The sequence below is a fragment of the Marmota monax genome, unplaced genomic scaffold (assembly GCF_021218885.2).
Source record: "Marmota monax isolate L192 unplaced genomic scaffold, Marmota_monax_Labrador192_F-V1.1 WCK01_AAM20220418_F8-fsc00279, whole genome shotgun sequence".
NCBI classification, from domain to species: domain Eukaryota; kingdom Metazoa; phylum Chordata; class Mammalia; order Rodentia; family Sciuridae; genus Marmota; species Marmota monax.
In genome coordinates, this window is record NW_026693587.1 from 281,234 (window position 1) to 297,023 (window position 15,790).

The window sequence follows — 15,790 nt, forward strand, 5'->3', positions numbered from 1 at the left end:
ATATTTTGAGTATATCTATGAGTCTCACTGAATAAACATTCAAAATATACAATTATAGTATTTTATTTTCTGCATATTAGTACTAAACAAAAGTTTATGAAAATTATATCTCATAGGTCACCAGTGATAGTTATGGGACTTCTTCAAGAGGTAAGTATTATCCCATTAAAGTTTTTATTCTGGAAGCTAACAATTGAGTTTGAAGAGGCTAGATAATTTATTTTATCATATATTTAAAATATGTGATGCTGAAAAACTGCATGATGCTTTAAAATTCATGAAAAAAAATAATGAATATGTTTTAACTTTTCTGGATACTTTTGTAGAAGAACTATATATTATACTAAAATTTTATTTAAGCCAACATTATGTTTATTTTTCATATCATAAATTATTTAACATTAGAACATTAAGTCATTCCACATGAAGTAAATGTGATTGAAATCATATGTAATATAATTTTTGATATTTATATTTTTAAATCAGTGTTTCTAATGGACTATATTTTTCTTAACTTCTTGGGTGATCTTTGTAAAGAACAAAAGTGAAAAAACAAAATAGCCAAGACATCCTCCTTGTGTGCTAGCCTTTTGTTTCAGACTAATGCTCAGGTTCTTAAAAATAGCATTTAGAACATTTCCGAATTGGACCCTGGCCTATGGTTACAAGTTTATCTCTTAACATATATATATTTTTTAAAATATTGTACTTCACTCCTATCAAATTACTGCTATTCCTCATACCCCATGCTGTTTGCTGTCTCTTGTCAGATATTTATTCGCTTGCTGAAAATACCACCAAGACAACCTGATAAGAAGGTGAAGCTGTGTTTATTCTGACCATGGTAAGGGAGATAAATAACTTGACAGATTCTTAGCAGGGTTTCAGAGGGGAAGAGAAAAGTCAGGATATTGATGAGTTTTTGGAATCTGGTTTAAGAGAAGTCTTTCAAAGTTAAGTCTCCATTAGGATTAGGTAATTACTGTGATGTAAATTGGTGGACCCAGGAAGGCAAGAATTTTGAAGCAAAGGAGTGGAGTACCAGGGGGAGTAAGTAGTTAAATATATATACTGAAAAATTGAACAGGCTGACATTCATGTGAATGTGTTTCTTTTCTTCCCAACAAGTTCCCAAAATATAGAATAAGTTTATTTTAAACTATATCTTCCTATATAACTTTCTAGGTACATAAAATTCACCTCTTTAGTGGGCAAGAAAGAGAATTCCATAATGCTTTCTCTCTAATTGAACTTGAATCTTTGTTTTATAATTACTGGTTTACAAATCTCTATCTAGTAATCAAAGAAAATCTTAAATTAAGGGGACCGATCTTACTCATTAGTGGTATTAAAATCAAAAGTTTCATCGTATGTTTCTTAACGTTTCTACAAATAGTGAATGATTTTGAAAATTGTTTTTCGTTATTGTGTTAAGAATTCATGCTCCATAAAATCTTCTACTTTATTTGAAATGTAGCATTTATACAATAAAAATATATCATATATTGAGTAATAATTCTAATACAGAAAATATTTCCTTGTGATTCTTTTTAGTTTTTTTTTAACCTAAAAAATGTTGAAATGTTCATGCCTTCATATCTCTATGTAGGAGAGATCTTTTAATTTGAAAAAGTGATTTTTTCAAATTAAAAATTGCTAAATTTTTTTTTCCAAAGATATTTTTTTCCCAAAGATATTGTACTAATTGCCATTCCTCATAGCTATTCAGTGGCTGATGAAAGTTTTAACCAATTTGAATTTATTTTCAATTTAAATTGCATGAAATGACATATTATTGCGTTTCCATAGTAAATTTTGCTGATTGATTGTAAGCTTTCCCAATGTTTTGTGTTTTAAAATTCTTATTAATTACGGCTAATATAATAATAGTATACTCAAATGATCTATATTTTTTCTTATTATATATTCACTAGGAATTTAACTGATATAGCATGTATTTGAATGTATATGATAAGAGAATACATGGAGTGAGACAATGAAATTGATTTTCAATTGTAACAAGTTATTTCTGACTTTCTCCACTAACTTCTTATTGCCACAACATTCACATACCAAAGACCAAGTTATGGTTGCACATATTCCTTGTTATTTACTTTCTTTAATTAGTTCAATATCATCTTTGTTCAATGAAATCATTTTATTTTTTTTTGTAATTTCATAAGATTTTGTAGTACTAGAATAAAACCTTCCACTTCTCAGCCCTCATTTTTAAAAAATACTTATTCATGTGTGTTTTAATGGCATTCTGTTGTATTTTAACCTTAGTCTGCTATCAGATCTTGAAGTCTCTTTGATTAATGCCATAGAACATTCTTTAGCAATTTTAATTGGAATGACATTTGTGGAGTAGTTTGGAAAGAACTGATATCTTCCCATTTATAAACATTATATACATATTTTATCATATATTTTTATATTACAATAATACTTTAAATATTTATTCATAAAACTCTTCTGCATTGATACACACATTTCTAGGTACACTTCATTGCTAGATAATAATAGCATCTATATACTGACGATACTTAGTATGATTTTTGTAAGATAACCATGCTTCTATTCTCAGAATTTTCTTTTAAATGCCATATAATTGTGGGATTTATAATCAAAAATTAATAATTTTTTTCTGCTTTCATATAGGTTTGGCTATCTCTTCTTTTTTATTAGATTGGTAAGAGCCTTTATGATACATTTAACAAGCATGTTATTGCAAAAACATAAATTTCATCCAAATTTGATAGAAATATTTCTTCAATTTCATTTTTATATATTAATTTATTATAGATTTTTAGACTGTTTTTTGCCATGCTAAAATGCTTCCCCTGAGTCAAATTTGATGATTTAAAAACTCTAAATTACAATTCAGAAGAAATATAACAAAAGAGCCAACTGTGTAAATCGTAAAACCTCATTACTTTGGTTCAAATCCTGTTTTTACTTGATGCCTGTTTGTACATTATTTGCATCCTCAGTTACCTCATCTGACAAAATTAAATAATTATAATACCTTCCTTACAGGTTAACTGATTCATCAATAGTTTTTAAAATGTTTACAACTGTACTTGGCATTATGTGCTATACAGGTGTCAGTCAAATATGCAATGGTACAATTTCACTCTATCTGATGAGGCCATATGTTCTGTCTCATCTACAATATGAAAAATGATGTTATTGATTTTGCAATATGGAAAATTTCTTGTGCTTTTTTCAAAAATTTAACTTTATGTCCTTACTCCTGTATTAACTTTTCACTTGATTATCACTATTAAATTACTCTTTCTATATTCAATACTGATTTGGATTTTTCAAAAGTGCTGAAACACATTTGTGTAAATATTTTTCCTCATATGCCAATATATTCTCCTGTGTAAGATCTTCCTGAGTGTGGGAGGCCGCCAGTAAAGCTACTTGAGTGGTCTTATACTCGTTACAGAGTCTTGGGGTTCTTAGGTCGCCCCTTGGAAATGATCCTGGCATTCTCCTGTGCAGATTGCCTAAGATGTGAAATCTGTGTCCCTGCTCTACTAGTGGGACAGCTCTGATAGCTTAGAGTTAGGCATAACACACTGGGACCTACACCCTATCTTATTTGGCAAGGAACATTCCATGGAAAACCTTTGATGTTTCCCCCATATAAATAAAGCAAGCATGGGCTCTCACACTCTCTTTCCAGTGAGGAAGCTCAATGCCTTAGATGAGAGCCATCCTCACCCTGGCTTTCTAAAATTACTTCCTGTGTCCTGTGGTTTCAACCCGGTTTTTTTTTTTTTTTTTTTTTAGCTTTTATTTCACAGCCAGCTGGAATCATTCAGGGGAACCCCAAATTCCATCACTCACACAGGACATAGGCAAGATTTGAGAAAATATATCTGTCAATAATTCAAAGATTACCATCATAAACTCTCTCAGTGTGGTTTTCATAATATTATTTTAGATTAACTACTGATTTGTACTTTAATGCTATCATGTAATTGTCTTCTATCGTTATTTATTATGATGAGGAGACTATTTTCAGTTGAACTTTCTCCCACTATTTCTCTCTTGTTTTCTCTTTTTGGAATTCTTGATGGATACATCCTAGGACTTTTGTATCTCCTTCTCTTTGATTTTGTCTGTTTTCTCTCTGTACTGTCTTTAAGTACTTCTTCAGTTCTATATTTAATTTCAAGTTTCAATTATTTCTTTTTTATTTGCATTTTTTGCCTTTGGTGTTCAGTATTTGTTATCTACTGCATAGCTAAGCATGTACTCTACCACTAATCTACCTCCCAACCATCCTTTCAATTGTTTGTACAACTCTAAACATATTTGTCCAAGTATTTAATGAAAGTGTGGGTATATGTGTTTTATTTTTATCAGCTATATTTTAATATGATATTCATTTAAGTTCTTTCTTTAGAATATTTTAGATATTTCTGTTGTTTTTCTTAGTTTTTATTTCTTTACTTTGTTGCATTTTAAACATGCATATTAACTTGCATGTTAACAAGCATATTAAACTTGGTCTTTTCATAACTACTGTAATGTCCAATTCTCCTTGTGCATATGACTGGGTGTTTCTGTGTATTCCTCAGTGTGTACTGATAATCTTCCTTCTGGCTTGTTTCCTCAAATACACTGCTTTTTAAAATCTATGTTCTTCTTGGGTTGGGAGACTTATATTTTTATGGTAATATGGCCTAACATGGATTCTGGGACTATCCTTTCAAAGCATATTAGTGTTTGTCACTCATGAGAACATGAAAAATTTCCGAGTTTTAAACCCACTATCTAATTTGAGGTTAATTTCTTAATTTGTGTCCCTGTGTGCCACATTAGCATTACCTTATATCCAAGCATGGTGCCATACTCATTTCTAAATTTTCATGAGGAACTTATTCTATTCAGGACCCCAAATGGACCACAGTCTTCATTTAAGCTTCTATTCAGCCTTTTTTTTTTAACTTATGGCTCTGTCCTTCATCACTTTCAGTGACTTCCATCTAATTGATTGCTACCTTTATCTACAGGTATCAGAAGTTATACTTTTGCTCATACTATTGGGCACACAAGTTCTCAAAGTGTGGTCTTGAGAGTCCAGGAATTCTCCTTTGCTTTCAGAAGACAGCAAGACTGAAACTACATACATCCTTTCTCTCATGAGTGTGTAAGAAGCTTTCTTCATGAAACACGATATCAAACAGACTGAATACAAAAACACATATGGGAATCACTCTATCATCTATTAATTTGCAAAAGAAACACTTCACAAATCCTGTAAAGCAACTCTTCTCACAATATCTTTTTGAAAAACTAATTTATGTTAACACACTACAAATCTATTACTTCTATTTAAATGATTTTATAAATAAATATTAAATCTGTTTTAATTCCTAATTGAGTAAATATCAATCTGTTATTCTAATGCAGTGAAAAATGCACACAGCTCTTTAAGATCTTTATTAATATTTAAATGTATAAGTGGTTCCCAAGACCAAAGAGTAAAAGAATCACTTTTGTAGGGCATCAAATTGAACATTCTAGTCATTTTATGTTATATCTGATTCTGATTTTTATGTAAGCCCCTGGACTTGTGTTCTCACAATATCAACTTTGAGTTTCTTCTCCATGTCTTTCATTGGACATTTATCTTTACTAATTTTAGCACTATAATTTATTAATTGTTTTTCATTCTAGCACTTTTGTACATAAGAAATTGGAGAGGGAAATTCATTTATCAGTTCAGTCTGTGAAATTAACTTAGTGGTCACAGTAATTTATTTTAATTTCCTCTATCCAATCCAGTTCCATCTTCGTTTTCCCCAATGTTGACAGTTTTCTGCATCAATGCCATCTGACAAGTGTAAACAAATCTTAAAGAGAATGGAGCACATTTATAAACTGCTTTCATTGATAAAGTTTTCCATGATATTAAAAGTTTTTATAACGAAGTTCTGTAATTTCACTCCAATATTGCCTTAATTATATTCTAAGTCCATTTTAAACATATAGACCAAAATTGGTTCAGAGATGAAAGAGATCAAATACGCAGGCACTATAAAACCTTTCTCTCATTTCCTTTGGAAACTAATAGGAATTCTTACTACATTAATAATACATAAGTTTGAAATGATTAGTTTATTTGTTTTCTTATACAGTTCTCTATCCATATGGAGTGTAAGGGCCATTCTTTTCTTTGGCACCAATGAGCCTGCAACTTTCTCCACTATTTGGAACATAAAAAGTGGGATATAAAAAAATGAATCTGAGGCAGACCGGTTTTGCAAAGACCTACTTCTTCTTTCCAAAACACACAAGACGATGGCAGTGGTCATTTCTTTTTGTGTATTAAGGAAAATGGACTAGCGTGACAAACCATCCCAGTTTTCGATAGTCTGAGACAAGTGTTAGCAATAAAAGTTTTAAGTCTTGGGAAACTCTATGACCCAGAATGATTGGTCACTCCGATCAGATCATAATCAGCAGAGACTGATATAAAGGACAGCACACACTATTCCTCAACCTATGGTACACAAGACAGATGTTAGTATTCTGGTCTTGAAATTAATTGGAACCTTTTTTGGCAGGCAGGATTCTGAGATGCCCCCCAAGGTTTCTGTCCCTTGAAGTGCCCACATAGTGGAATTCTCTTTGTTAAAGTGTAGGTAGTGCCTGTGAGTACGACTGAATATCACTCCCATGATTACATTATCATGTATGGCAAAGAATTTTTTTTTTCTTATGTGATTAAGGTCTCTATGTTGCAGACTGTAAGTCTGACCTAATAGAAAAAGACCTGAAAAATGAAATAAAGTAACAACACATGCTCCTCTGTTAGCTTTAATGAAAGCAAACAGCCTTGTGAATTTCCTTGGAAGGATATGTGGGAAAGAGGTACAGGGACCTTTAGGACGTATAAGTGTTCCCTGATCAATAGCCAATGACAAAATATGTACATCACTAAAAGAACAAGTAAATAAATTCTGCTAAGAACTTGTGATCTTGTAAGAAGAACCTTAGATTAAAATGAGAATTGTAGCCCCAGATAACACCTTCATTTGGCCTGGTCAGATCTGACCAGAGAACCCAATGAACCTGTACCCAGGCTCATGACACATAGAAACTCTGAGACATTTTTTTTTCATGCTGCTAAATATTTGGTAATGTTTTATACTGAAATAGAAAAACTATGTACATATATGAAAAATTATGGACATATGTTAATTTTGAAGTATACTTGCTGCTGATTCTGTACCCATCCTTTGCCTTTGATTCCATTGCAAACACTAAGAAATATTCATTTGTACCTTCTTAAGAACATTTTGTTAGTATTTATTGCATGTCTTGCAAGAAATCACATGTGTTATTTTGAAAGGTATGGTAAATTATAGAAAACATAATATGTATTTGACATCTTAAGTAGAAATAGAGAAGAAAAACTGAAATCACCCATTGCAACCCCAACATTTTAAGAATTATTATCAACATTTGTGGGAGGGAGGAAAATGGAAGTTACTGGCTTTCAAGGGTGTTTTATCTAAAAGGAAACAAAGCTAATTCAAAAACAAGGTTCAGTATAATAAGATATTTTAAACACAGCAGATAAGATATTTAAATTTTGGAGGAATGACATTAATTTTATGCATACTTTGGAGGAGAGATTTTATATAGTCATAGAGGAAGAAACAAATATTGGCTACACAGATGATGATGGTTTATGAAGTAGTTGTCAGAGGCTATGTTCTCAGGGAAAGGTATTTGAAGCTATAATATCAGCTTACAAAAGCAGTAGTTTTCTCACGACTTTTTGAATAATTTTGACAATAATTTTGAAAATTTGATGAAATCTTCAACTGTCATTTAATTCATATTCTGCCACATATTTTTTCAAAAAATGTACTTTAAGATTTATTCATTTCCTTTTTTCATTCATCTTGTTATACAAAATCATAGTAGGAACATTACCAAAAAGAAAATTAGTCTACATAATACATTAGGGTGAAAGAAAATGACACATATGATCCATAAAATAGATAATTTTTTCTTCTAAATAAATTATAAATGTTTTATTACTTTATCTGATTTTATAATAAAATTGTTTTCATAGCATCTTATATTACCTTGGAAGTGTTTTTGTACAAGTATTAAACTGCTCAAAGTAAATATAAATCAAAATATTAGAATAAGGCAGAATAGAAACAATCTTTAAATGTTGGGTGTATCTTTTTTAAACTTCTATTTATTTGGTTGCTTTGTGTTCTACCATAAGAAGGTTAAACCCTGGTTTAATGTGGAAATAGAAAACAGCCTCATTTATTTGACTAGTCCAACTAAAACTACAATCTATATCATCTCATGGGTAAAATGCAAAGGAGTTGTCTCAGATCAGTTAGCATTCAGAACTAGAAAACATAAGCTCCTATAAGAAAGAAAAAAACTAAATATGCTTTTGTAAAGAAATATAATTGGTTTATAATAATGCTCCATGAGGGATGGGGATATAGCTCAGTTGGTAGAGAGCTTGCCTTGCATGCACAAGGCCCTGGGTTCAATCCGTAGTTATAATTCGGTAACAGTATAAGGACTGCCTTAGAATCAGCTGTGTTTTCAAGAAATTTAGAACTCTACTTATAAGAAAAAGTAATGTTAAAAATTATAGATCAGTTTGGATGAAAATGAAAGTATTAGATATTGAGGGGTTTTTTTTTTAGAGAACATTAATTTAGGATAAAATACACTCAGATTCTATGAATTACTATGTGACCTTATTAAGCCATAATTTTTCATATGTGAAAAATGTGTAATACTACCTGAATTTCTAGTTAAGAATCAAACAAAAAATAAATGTTATATTTTGTGCTTTGTGAATGTTCATTGTAATTATTAATATTAGCTATAGAAGTAATTTCATTCAAACTAAATTATAGTGAGAAACATGAAAATGGAGGTAAATATTAGTTATTGATTCTTTAAATATTAAATCAAAAATTTTGTTGATAAATGAAGACAAAGTTTTATAAAAAATTTAAATTTATAGGTAATTAGTGAAGAATATTCCATGTAAAATACATAAAATCCTTTAATGGCCCTCTGAGTACAAAAAATATAAGACAGTTTCAAAAGCTTGTGTTAGATAAGGAGAAATTTAGATATTGAATAATGTTAGTCCAAAGGTGAAAAGATTTTAAATTAATTTTTTTGCCTTCAATACTTTAAAAATATTAATTATTTTTTTTTACTTTTATATTACAGCAGATGCTACTTCTGAGAACTCTAACTACCTTGATGGTATCTAGAAATGTGCATGATGTGTATTATCATTTTCCATAATGTGTCTAGGAATTCATTCTTGGGTAACCAAGATGGAAAGATCCCATTTTAGAAAACCAAAGGAGATCCAAAAGACAACCAACCAAATCATGGTGCCATTGATCAGCTCAACAATAGCAATTACAATAAAATAGAATCTTGGTCTAAAATCAAAAGCTGTAGAAGCAATGAGAATTACATGAGTAGAGAGTTGACATTTGTTCTACTAAAATTGATTGAGTAAGCATTTGAAATGCTAGCCCTCTGCTGCTAACTCTGAAGACCGCCTACCAAAAAGGCAAAAAGCACTGGGACTCCTTGATGAAGAATGTCAAGCACCTGTGGAGAGAAGGCACAGACTAAGATGGCAGGTGGGAGTAACAGATGCAAATTTCAGGGGCTGATTAGAATCACAGAGGTTTGACAAAATAGTTGCTTGTCACAGTTTGTAGTGAAGGATTCAAGCTATACCTGTTTATATATTGAGACCTCTCTGTGTATCATCCTTCCCTAAAACAAAGTGGGGCAGTTACAACCATGTTTCTAAATGTCTCCTTTCTTTTCACCAAAACATAGCCAAGTTAAGGGAACCATGAGAACAAGCCTGGGCCAGAAAGCCCAGATACATATTATCTTGAAAGACAGTGGCTTTCTCTTATGTGTGCTGGAAACTAAGGCAGATTGGTGTTATCCGTGGAAAACAACATCCTTGCATTTAGACCAAGAAGAGTTGCTCCTTGGCATGCTGGACACATAAACAAGCAATGCTGATTATGTCATTGCTTCTGCCACCTAACATTTAAAAACTCTCTCCAAGTAGGAGTGAGCATGGAACTATGGCACTGTGGAAAAGATCAGTGTCACTCATCCAGTCAGCTGCCACTTGGCAAAATGACATGAGGGAGAGGACATACTGCTTGTTGAAGCACTCTCAGGGATTGAGGTGATATCTGTCAGCTTGTTGCCACTGATTGGTTCTTGACACAGTCTCAGATCTCTTACACCTTTTCTTCAATAAATCATATGTTTTCAGTTCTGTCTTTGAACACTTTATTTGGTTTTCCTGCAACCAAGTCCACATAAGCAACTACACTGCAGCTATATTAGTAAAACAGAGAAAATAAATTTAGATAAAAATCCAAAAAGAAAAAGAAGAAAAAGCAGCAGGATGGCTGTTGTGAATTTCAGACACTGTTGTTAAAGGCATGCTCTTATCAAAATGAGGAAAATCACCTTAGTCAGCTCATACCCTATTCTGTGGCAACATTGAGGTCCAGCCCTTAATGAGAACCCTGCCATCTGGTTTATTTTCCTGGCTGATAGCTACTAGTAAAAATACAAAGATATTACTCATGGATCTCCCAAGATGGAAATTTTTGAAAACAATAAATGACCTCTTAAAAAGTTAGGGATGAAGTAGACTGCACTGGTTCTGGTAACAAAGTATTAAAACCCAAAATAAAACACCATTCTTCAAACAATTCTGAGACAATACTAGGAAGCTTTGGTATCAGTTTTTTAGAGGGCCTTCCTGTTTCTTGAGCAACATATGAAGATGGGGGAGACTGAAAAGATTAGTTAATAAGGGATAGAGTACAGATAAGGTGAGAGAAATTGGGAGGGAGGGAGGAAGGGAGAGAGGGAGAGGAACAGCATGTGGGGAGGAAGAGGGAGAGAGAGGGAGAAGGAGGGAGAGAAAGAGGAAGAGGGAGGAAGGGAGAGGGAGAGGGAGAGGGAGGGAGAGGGAGGGAGAGGGAGAGAGGAAGATGGAGAAGGAAGGAGGGAGAAGGAAAAGGAGGCAAGGAGAGGGGGAGGGAGGGAGAGGGAGAGAGAGGGAGGGAGAGGGAGGGAGAGGTAGAGGGAGGGAGGGAGAGGGAGGGAGAGGGAAGGAGGGAGGTAGAAGGAGAGAGAGAGGCAGGGAGAAACAGAGAGAGGGAGGGAGAGGGAGGGAGAGAAAGAGGGAGAGGGAGAAAGGGAGAGGGAGAGGGAGAGAGGGAGAAGGAGGGAGAGGGAGGAAGAGGGAGGGAGAGAAAGAGGGAGGGAGAAGGAGGGAGAGGGAGAGAGAGAAAGGGAGAGGGAGAGTGAGAAAAGGAGAGGGAGAGGGAGAAAGGGAGAGGAGGGAGGGAGAGGGAGAGGGAGGGAGAGGAAAGAAGAGGGAGAGATGGAGGGAGGGAGAGGGAAGGAGGGAGAGGGAGATGGAGGGAGGGAGAAGGAGAGAGGGAGGGAGGGAGAAGGAGAGGGAGAGGCATGCAGAAGGAGAGAGGGAGGGAGAGGGAGAGGGAGAGAGGGAGATAGAGAGGGAGAGGGAGAGAAAGAGGAAGAAAGGGAGAGAGAGAGAGAGAGAGAGAGAGAGAGAGAGAGAATATGAATGACAAAAACACAATGGGCCCAATAAGAAAACTCAGCAATTTGCTTTCACATGGGATGGGCATGTTCTTGCCCAAGGAGATTTACACATCCCTACCATATGTAACATGATGATGCCATAGTGATGGAGGTCTGGAATCCTGGAATGATATACCAAACCTAAAAGAGTATCAATGCTTCATTGTATTGATGATGTGATGTTAAATTCTAAGTCTTTTTCTAAACTAGAGGAGGCAGCTCAAATGACTGCAGCATATCTCTAAGACAAAGAATGGGCTCCTCCATAGTATAGGACCTGGGCTCTCTGCCAAATACCTGGGGGTCATCTGGTTGGACACTGTTGTATTAAAGTCCAAGTTTCCCTATCCCAGTCATATATCTTGGGAGTGTTAAGATGTTAATATCTCTCTATTCCATGTACAACACAAAGGTTAAAACCATTGTATGATTAATAAAAGCAAAACTTTATAAGACTGGACATTTGAGCACCTTGATCTTTCTCAAAAAAAAAAAAAAAAAGTTGTAAGACCATTGCTAGCCTTGGGCATTTTTGTCCAAAAACAACCCTATAAATTAGATTATTTCTCAGTCCTGATTGGTTCTGTGACAATAGAGGGACCACAAATGTGTTCTCTCAGGACCTTGGTCAAAACTACAAAAGGGTAGAAAAATATAAAATGACATTTAAAAACAACTGCCACATTTGAAACTGACGTGTATCATAGGGCAACACAATACACATGCAATCACCTTCACCAGACAATCAAAAAGCAGATAGTAACTGAAGATGTAACTGCTTATCTTTGGAAAAACACAGGTCTCTCTCTCTCTCTCTCTCTCTCTCTCTCTCTCTCTCTCTCTCTCTCTCTCTCTCTCTCACACACACACACACACACACACACACCCCACTCTGGCCCATAAGAAATGGGCAGGAACTCCCAATAAGACCTGCGGACATGACAGGTGTCTGACTCCTGCCTGCCTGCTCCACAGAGCAACTGTGGCCAAGGCCTCATCTGATGCAGTAAGAAGCACCAGGGAAGCAAACTGCACAGCAGTGGAGGGTTGACTTCCTCAGAACCTGGCCCCTATTTAAAGTCCACAACTTTGTCCTAACATAAACAGTCAGGCAGGCAGACAGACAGACAGACACACACACACACACACACACACATACACATGCAGACTGCTACAGACATGCTCAGCAAAGGGAATCACAGAAGGCAAACGTACAAGACTAACTTGCTTGGCACTATATGTGGTGGACATAGACAATGACAAGGAAACACCCCCTACCAATGGTTTGGTACAAAAATGGGCTAAATATTTGAACATACGTCAGCATTTCCACTTACTTTGTTACCCAGCTACAATAGAAAATGTCCCCCTACAACAACAAACAGGTGTAAAGGATGGATCCTTGAGAGTATAAGTCAAAGAATTATGGGTGACCATCAGGACCATTAATACACAGCTACAACACAACTCCCTCCACCTAACTGATTTCAACATAAAAATCTAAGTTCAATATAAAACCTGCCTCTGGAAACTCTTATAGTCTATTGGCCATAGAAAAGACTGATTGTGTGGGTTTTTAGATCCATAGACAAAGGGACTCAATCAGGAAACAAAAGTTTTAAAAACTACTAACCCAAGAGTTATAATCTCTAAGGAAAAATGTGTCATTTAATTACGATTTGTCACAACCTCACCATTGTCATACTTTTCTTTGTTCATACCAAGGGGACCAGCGGCACAAAATATATGGTGCTGTAAAACTGGGAATGGGCTGTAGGGTCATGCTATTTTCAATTAAAATCGTCAATTTGCTTATATGTTATTAATGAAGACTTGCCTGCATTAACTCCTATTACATCTCATCCTCATACTTATCTATTTAGAAAATAAAACAAATTACTGGATATACATTAAACTGCCTCTGTCCTCCAGCCATCTTGGTACAATAAAAACAGAGTAAACTAAAACAGTGCCCATCATTTTCAGCCTCAACTAGAAAATGATACCGTGGACTTACATGTGAATTTACCTTCTCTGAGAGACACAAATATTATGCCTTTCTCTTGGTGCAAAATAAAATGATTATGGGTGAGCCTTTTCTGGGATACACTATGTTTAATGATCAAGAGTGGCTAAGTACAAGATGGGTAAGATTTTTTTTTCAAAGCTCCTCTCTGTAAACAACAGGGCTGGGGATATAGCTCAGGTCCTGCACAGGGACCTGGGTTCAATCACCAGCACCACACAACACACACACAAAAAATAGTAGTAACACCATTCCACCCTCTGTAAGTATGGGTCAGACCCATGGCAATTAATGCAATTTAACTATTGTACTTAAAGACACTGACTACTTATGACAAAGTCAACCATTACATGTGGAAGCAGCTTCCTCCTCAGGGAAAGTCTGTGTACATATGACATTCATGGGTGACCATACCTGTCCTATAACTAGGTTGACTGCTACACTTAAAAAGCATGATCTACACCAGCCTAAACATGTTTCATGTTATCTAAAATTCTACTAATTCACTAAAACTAGACAAAGAGTAACTTGAACTCCCTGGTTAGTTTACACACGTGCTATACTTTCTCCTCAAACAAAAAATATTGTCACTGAGTTTTAGCTAAGCACGTTGCTGCTGTCTTAAATAACACTGACAGTCAAAATGCGGCTTAAGCAACAAAAACAACAATAACAATAAAAAAAGTTACCCAAATATAAAAAGTAATACTTCAAAGTGAAATAGTGCTAGATATGTTAACAACAGCACAGGGAGGCTCCTATGCTGTCTTTAAAATAAAATTTTAAAAATTATCATAATATATCTTTAACTGTTCATAAATTACAAACCCATTTTACTTCTATAGATAAACTTGGTATTGATTCTGTTTATAATTAGATATACTATTTTTCTACTATCTAGAGATGTGTTGGATTCAGTCTGCCTTATCTTAAAATAGAACTAATCATGTTCTGTTACTCTTTGCATTACTGTTATGAAATCTGATTACAATATGCATCCTGATATACCACATGAGGGGCATTACAATATAAAAGCAATAGGCACATATCATACCTAAAAAATGGAGACAATAAAGCACCATGTTCCTGAATGCCTTCTTTCTGTTCCCCAAATCCTAGCCAAGTTAAGGAAACAATGAGAACAAACTTGAGCTAAGAAGTACAGATACATGGTATCTTAAAGGACAGTGTATTTCTCTTAGACACACTGAGAATTAAGGAAAATTAGTATCATGTATTTAAAAAGCAACTTTCTTACACATGAATCAGAACAGTTACTCCTACAAATAAGGGTCATACAAACAAGTTAATGTTGATGTCACTGCTTCCACAGCCTAACAAATAAAACTCCTCTCTAACTAGTCTGAGAATAAAACTAAGGACACTGTAAAAAAGATAAATGTCACTCATGCAGTCAGTCACACCTGAACAAAACACAATGAGGGGGAAAAAAAGTACTACTTGGAAGATACCATGAGGGATGGAGCTGCTGTCAGCATTAAACTCCATGGAGCAGAATCTGATAAGCTTTTCCCAATATATCAGTGTCTCCCATGCTGTCTCTAGACACTTTATTTGGGTTTCTCACAACTTACCCCATTGCCCTGGAACCAAGAGGGTGATAGCCAAGACACTATGAGTGAGTTGAAGCTGAAGTCATGAATTTAGAATGATCCTTTGATGGAGCTACTATGATATTTAACAACTTACAGATGGTGAAACTGAGCTAGAGATACATTTATTAGTTTGTTATAAATCACAAATTTCATATATGTTTGAAATGTGATTCAATTTTAGGCATTCTGATTAGAGAACAAGTTTCTTATCAAGTGATCTATGGGAAGAATGAGAAAAATTACAAATTCCAAATGACAGAAGTAGAAGTATAAACATCTTTCTAAGAGAAATGCCAAAAGTAAAGAGAGAGAGAGAGAGAGAGAGAGAGAGAGAGAGAGAGAGAGAGAGAGAATCTAGAGAAGATATTAACTATGTAAATAAGAATAGAATTTTTCCTAAAACTAAATGAAAATGTAAGATTTCCAATTAAAAGGGTCTATAGAGTTGTAAGTA